The sequence below is a fragment of the Mustela erminea genome, chromosome 10, assembly GCF_009829155.1.
Source record: "Mustela erminea isolate mMusErm1 chromosome 10, mMusErm1.Pri, whole genome shotgun sequence".
Classification (NCBI taxonomy): Eukaryota; Metazoa; Chordata; class Mammalia; order Carnivora; family Mustelidae; genus Mustela; species Mustela erminea.
This window is the reverse complement of record NC_045623.1, coordinates 65,345,832-65,352,990: the sequence shown is the minus strand read 5'-3', so window position 1 is coordinate 65,352,990 and position 7,159 is coordinate 65,345,832. Positions and strand designations below refer to the sequence as shown.

The window sequence follows — 7,159 nt, the reverse complement described above, 5'->3', positions numbered from 1 at the left end:
TAGCCCTGTCCTGCTTTCCAGATGTCGACTAGTGCATCTCTCACAACAGTCTCATGAGCCAGCAAGTGTGATCGTTTCCATTTTACCAATAAAGATGCAGATGCATAGAGACATTGCGTGAGCTTCCCAAAGTCACAGCACATGGTGGAGGCTAGATTTAAATCTAGGCGCTCTGGCCCCAGATCTGCGTGCTCCTCCACTGTGCCTTCATGCCATCATATCTCTCTAGAACAGTGGCAGGCATAGCTACACTGTTAACTACTGTTTCAGAGCTCTCTGCAGACCTTAGATAAGACTTGGGAGCTATATAACTTGTGCAATTAGAACTATAAAGGGCTGTCATGTCACATGGTTATGGAGCATAAACATGTGTGAAATATGTAAACTATAGAACAGGCAACCCAGAAAACTTGATGGAAAATATTATCTCAGTTACCCTGGTCTGTTTCTGTCTCATTTTATGCTCTCGACTTGAGCTTATCACTTGTGGCCATGTTGCTGGGAAGGACTGACCTCACAACCACGGTCAGTGGTATCCACCAGCAGGGCATGCTTACTGCCCTGGCTTCAGGGAGGGACCAATTGAGTCCATTTCCATCTGCTCTCCTCTGGCCAGCCTCACTCTTGGTCACCCCCTGGAAGGAAGGTCAGCTCATCTCAGCAGTTCCTGAGAGTGCCCCCAATTCATTTTGTTTCTATCCTCCCCCAGATCACCCTCTCTGGAGCTCATTTTCTTCTTAGGACATCTCAACCTGGTTTGGGGGAACAAAAACACCATAACAAAGAGCCTGCATGAAATACTGGGAAAAATTCTGCCCAGGATTCAGAAATCAGGCTCCCAGGCAGGGCTGGGCTACTGATCACTGGGTTTTCTGGGAAAGTCACCACTCCTCTGCAGGTCTCAGTTTGCCCATCTGTAAAATGAGGAAGTGGATCCAGGACTGAGAAGTTTCTTTATGGCTTAACACTTTTACAATATAACATCCATCTACTGGGGCCTAAACTAAGTATACTCCACAATGTTAACACATTCAGTTAAAGTTAAGCGTTTAATCTGACATAACATTTTACCTTCTCCCCTGGGGCCAAGACTCTACTATGCTTCACAGGCATTTCCTGTGACAGATTTGGTGGTTTTGAAAATAGATCATACAAAATCCCTTGACATTCCTCCTTCTAATAGTTGCAGCCTGATACCCTGCTCTGGTAACTTCCAAATGAGGTCACAGAAGGCATCACAGATTCTTGGGGTTGGATGGCTTGGTCTGGAGGAAGCAGCCACCATGTTGTTGAGGATATTCAAGTAACCCTATGAAAAGGTCTATTTGGTGAGAAACTGAGAACCCACCCCTTCTCTCCCCCAACAATACTGTCGACAGCTATGTGAATGAGCTACCTTGGAAGCCACTCTCCAGCCTCAGTGAATCCTTCATGTGACTAGAGGCCCCAGCTAACACCTTGACTGCAACCATGGAAAACCCTGCCAGGACCATTCAGACAAGTTGTTCCTAGATTCCCAACTTTGAGAAATGGCATGATATGATAAATATCTATTGCTTCTAGCTGTGAAATTTGGGGGTGATTTGTTAACAGCAATAGATAATGAGTGCAGTGCTGGTGGTTGCCCTGTTTAGCAACGACGGTGATGGCATCACCTGTAAGCCTCGCCCCAGTGTTGCTATAAATTTCCTCTCAAGAAACAGGTTGAATGATTGCTGTGGTCCCTGGTCCAGGAAGGATTTCCAAAGCGTACTCTGGGGCTCCCTAGCTTCCATCCCAGACTTTCATCCAGATGTGGGAAATCATTCTGTCCCAGGACTAGGAAATGTAAGTGGCTCTCTCTAGCCAGCAGATGGATTTCTTGAAACATACGGCTCTTAACTACAGTTTCCTCTCTGAGCTCATTCCCTAGTCTAGGAACAGCTTTTCCCATCCCATGTCTACATGGCGCCACATTGGTCTTTGTGACCCCAAGAGAGCTCTGTGATCGATTAGATATGTCTGCTAAGAGTACGAGAGGGAGGGTGGCAGCATGGGGTCAGATAACCTCAGCTTTTAATACAAAGCCTGGAGTTTTATCTCTTAATCCTTTCTCTGGGTCACCTACTGTTACACTTCCTGTGGGATAATGGAAAAGGCATGCTTTGCTGTTATTATTGGTGTACGTGTTCCTTAATGATTTAAAAAATCCCTGGCATTTGGAAATGTTACCGTTCAGAATACAGTCAGCTTCCTGGTCCCACGGAGTCTCAGTGACTATCAGGTGAGTTGGTGCAGGGGTCTGCATTAGTTCCTATTGTACAAGGGAAATGGAAACTCAGAACACACCTACTGCAAGGCCTGGGGTCATTCTGTTTTGCAGCTAAATGTCTGTCTTCAATATTATTCTATATAGATTTAGGCTTACGGAATATTATAAGGCTTAAGGTTCAGCTCAAAGCTAAAAGCTTCTTCCTTATTACCATACTGCTTCAAATGGCTAAGAACATTTATCAGGAGTCCAGAACATTTTGCTTATCAAGAAAACAAATATGCTAGACATACTGAGAGTGTGATTGATAGGAGGTCTCCCCAGGGCTGAGCCTTTTTGCCTTCCCCTACTTTGGTATCATCATAAGAACAAATGAAAAGTGACTTCTGGCATTTTTCAAGCAGTTCCCCATATTAAGGTGATTTTTGCAGCTGGTGAGGCTTCCATATGCCTGATGACCTTCATTACCATAACCCCTGTAGGAGGTGTTGGGTTAATAGCATACATCAGTTTGGTTGGGCTGTGCCCAGATGTGTGGTCAAAGGCAGGCCTGGATGTTGCTGTGAAGGTGGTTTTTTGATGAGATTAACTTTTAAATCAGTGGGCTTTGAGTAAAGCAGATTGTCCTCCATAATGTGGGTGGGTCTTACAGAATCAGTTGAAGGCCCTAAGAAAAAGCAGGTTGACCTCCCCACCATGGAGTCTGCCTCCAGACTGTTTATATATTTAAGCTGAAATGGTATGTCTTCTCTGGGTCCTGCCTACTGGCCTCCCCTGAAGACTTTGGACTTGTCAGCTGTCATAATTTTGTGATCCAAGTCCTTAAAACCTCAATCTCTCATATATATATGCAGAAAATTATAAAGAAGATTAAAAAAATCATCTGTAATCTAGACAAACTAGACCACAAGCTCACGATCTAGGCTGAATAACAGTAACAGCAACAAATAACAACATCTACATTTACTAATCACTTGCCACATTCCAGGACCTATTTTAAGTGCTGTACAGGTGCTAGCTAATTTAATCCAGACACAACCTCATGAAGGGGGTGCTGTTATTATTGACATTTTACAGAGGAGGGAAATGAGGAGTAGGGGAAGTAGGTAATTAGCCCAGGGTTCCGCAGCTGGTAAGTGGTGAAGCCAGGGTTGGGACTCCTGGTGTGCAGAGCCAGGTGCAAGATGCGGAAGGAAAATGGGAGAGAAGCAGGAAAGGAAGTTGGAAGCTCTTTGGCCACCACTCCTTCCATATTTGGGAGGTGGGTGTGAAAAGTATACAGGCTTTGTAGGCGGTGAATCTGGCTTCAGGTCACAGCTCTCTCATTTTATAATTTGTGAATGTGAGCAAGCTCACATTCAACCTTTCATTATCTCCATTTACAGATGAGGAAACTCCCTTTCAGCATTGCCTTGAAGAAGAGAGATAAGACACTTGAAATACTTTATGTGATACTTCATGATTGCTCAAGAAATGGAAATGATGGGGATTATTGATGAAGATCTTGCAAATCCAAGAAATGACAATTCTCAGATGCAGCCCTGCAGGGGAGTGGTAAAGGCATTGGTAAGTAGGAGTCTGAAGCAACAAATGGGACAGTGAGGTAAGTGATTCAGGGTCAAAGACCAGTATGTGTGGTACCTGGCACCGAGCATCTCAGAAGGCTGCAAAATCCTTCAGGGCAGAGACATTCCTCTCTGAGTCATTCATTCATTCACTAGCTCATTTATTCAACAAGTGCTTGTGCTCCAGGCATGGGTCTAGGTGTCTGGGCTGTGTCGGTGACCAAAATCGCAAATACCTCTGCCCTCTTGGAACTTACATCATCCTGGGATACGATAGCAAACTGTAAGTGTAAACATGAAGGTTCTAAAATGACAGGTGTTGAGGTGTCTGGGTTGCTCAGTCAGTTAAGCATGTCTTTGGCTCAGGTCGTGATCTCAGGGTCCTGGGATCGAGTTCTGTGTCAGGCTCCTTGCTCAGTGGGGAGCATGCTTCTCCATCTCGCTTTTCCTCTGTGTTCTCTATCTCAGATAAATAAATAAAATCTTTATGATCTTAGGAAGCAAACAGAGGGTTGCTGGAGTGGAGGGGGGTGGGAGGGATGGGGTGGCTGGATGATGGACATTGGGGATGGTATGTGCTATGGTGAGCATTGTGAATTGTATATGATGGATGGATCACAGACCTGTACCCCTGAAATAAATAATTCATGAAATGTTAATACAATAAAAACGTAAAAATAAAATAAAATTACAGATGCTGTAAGAAAAATAAAGCCAGTTGGTGGGACTGAGAATGCTGGGGTAGAACCATTAACATTGTAAAGAGAAGATAACATTAGAAAAAAAAAAAGAGTTTATTTATTTATTTGTTTGAGAGAGAGAGAGTGCGTGAGCATGTGTGTGCCGGGGGAGAGGTGGAGGGAGAGGTAGAGAGAGAATCCCAAGCAGACTCGTGTTGAGTCAGGTGTGGGACTTGATCTCATCACCCTGAGATCATGACCTGAGCCAAAAATCAGGAGTCAGACACTTAACCGACTGAGCCACCCAGGTGCCGCAAGACAAGTTAATGTTTGACTAAAGTCTTAAAGGTGAAATCCATGGGTATATCTTGCAAAAACTCAAGGCAGAGAATGGCAAATATGCCCGGAGATCTGTGTGGCTGGAGCAGAGGGACCCAGGAGAGCAGCAGGTGGTGAGCTCAGAGGGTGGCAGGACATAGGACTATTGGGACTGTGGCCCATGGTTAAAGCAGAATGAGGAGCTCATGGGCGTTCTGGATAGAGAACGAGCTTTTCCCCATCTTATTTACTAAATGGGTCATTCTGGTAGCTCATCTGTGGTTGGATCATAGGTTCAAGCCTGGCAACAGGGAGACCAACTTGAAGGGTGTTGCATAAACCCAGGCTAGAGACACTGACCCCTCAGAGCGGGTGGCCGTGGAGGGGTTGGCGAGTGGTCAGGAGCTCCATAGGCTGTGAAGGTAAACCCAGTGTGGTCTCCTGCTGGATTGGATGTGGAATAGGAGGCCAGGAGGGAAGGCAGAGCAACTATGAACGACTGGCCTGTCAGTCTGGCAGGACTGAGTTGTTCTAACAGAGATGAAGAAAAGTAGAGAAGCAGCAAGGTTTGGGAAGAAGATTGGGAGTTCACACTTGGAGATGCTGAGTTTGAAATATCTATTAGGCATCTTAGAGAGATGCTGAGTAGACAGATATGTGAGATGGATTGGCAGAGAAGGCTGGGTTAAGGATGAATGGTTAGGACTTGTCAAGATGTGGTCTGTAAAACCATGACAGTGGCTCATATGACACGAACAAGTATCTATCTATTATCTGTCTATATCATCTATCAGGAGAAAAGATGGGAAAAACAGTGAGAATGGAGCTCTGTATCTCCTCTCCCCCCCCCCCACTCCCCACCAAATTCAGGAGGAAGAGAGAAGAGAAGAAGCCATCAGTGAGATGGGTGGGGAAACCCAGAGAATGTTGGAAGACAAGTTAAGAAAGAACATCAAAGAGGAAGGAGTAATTAAGTATCATCCATTGCTGTTAGGTCAAGGTGCCCCATCACTGGGTTTACAAGCATGCAGGTTATTGATGATCTTGACAAAGTTATTTCCATGGGATGTGAGATGGGATGTGCCTGGAGAGGGTCCAGGTGAAACTGATGGGAGGACTTTGAGGTGGGGAGGATACTGAAGCTCCTTTGGGGAACTTTTCATAAAGGGAATGGAGGAAGGGGACGGCGGCTGGAGGAGCATGAAGGGTCAAGTCAGGGCTTCATAAAGGGGGAAGGAGATAGCAAGGCTCACATGCTGTTGGAAAAGACAAGGCGGAAATTTGATAGTGTCAGAGGGAAAGGAGATTTGACAGTGATGGAGGGAAAGGAGATAGTCCCTCAAGAGACAGTCCCTCAAGTTCCTTGGGGAGTGGGAGGGTGAAGGTCTAGGCACCCCCGGGAAACGCTGGTCTCCGTAGCCCAGGGCAGACATTTGCTATGACAGACGGGGTGGCAGAGCAATAGGTGTGGGCAAGAAAGGCTGTCAGCTGAGAGTGAGGAAGAGAGAGCAGGTGCTGGAGGTTTGGGGGATTAGGGGAAAGCAAAGGTTGGAGAAATCTCTAGTTTTCTTCTGTCCACTCTGCAGGAGTTGGCATGGGAGGAAGGTTCACAAGACTCAAGGCATGGAGTTGAACTGGCTTTATGTACACAGCCCTCTGTGCGCCCTGGCTCTGGGATCTGACGGGCTTGAATCGTGGCCGCACCCCTCAACAGATGGGTGGCCTCAAGGACGTCCTTGACCCCTGTTCACTTGGGGTTTCTCATCTAGCAGGAGGGGGTTACATGACAAATGTCCTGTGCCCATCTGGAGCCTGACCCACGGCAGCTGCAAGATGCCACTGCCACCACCCCTCCCACCCCGCCCTCCCCCGCCCCGACAGTGACCCTGCGGTCAGAAGAATCTGGACTGGACAGTTTTTCCATCTTTGCAACTCCGTAAACTAGAGATCATGTAATAATAGATTTAAACTAGCCATTAAAGATCAGACCTTCCTTTTTTTCTCCTCTTGAACAAGGAAGGAAAGATGATGTGAATTCAGATTTAACTGTCTTCCAAGCAAATTGCCGTGTTTTTCTACTTCCAAATCAATGGTAGAGTGGACGATTGCAAAAGAAAGGCCAATGGGACCGGTCAGACCCCAGCTGGACCTGGGAGGGGAGGGGAACTAGCTGGAGACATTCTTGGAGGTGGCTGTGCTCCCCTGTGTCTGGGATCCTTTGCTGGCCATGTGGGAAACCGCAACCCCTCCCGCAGGGCAGGTGTGGGCCTGCAGGGACCCGCCCTGAGCAGCAGAGGCCAAAACCTTTTGCAAACCATGGAGTGCTCGGGGTGGCAGTGGCGTGA

At 46.6% G+C, this 7,159-nt stretch overlaps 1 long non-coding RNA gene across 1 annotated transcript; it reads left to right on the top strand.

Moving 5' to 3' along the window:
* The first annotated feature begins 2,032 nt into the window (after nucleotides 1-2,032).
* Nucleotides 2,033-6,755, top strand: LOC116567892. Its single transcript, XR_004276418.1, has 3 exons — nucleotides 2,033-2,263; nucleotides 3,637-3,817; nucleotides 6,401-6,755. It is a non-coding gene; the product is annotated as an uncharacterized LOC116567892 (long non-coding RNA).
* The last annotated feature ends 404 nt before the right edge of the window (nucleotides 6,756-7,159 follow it).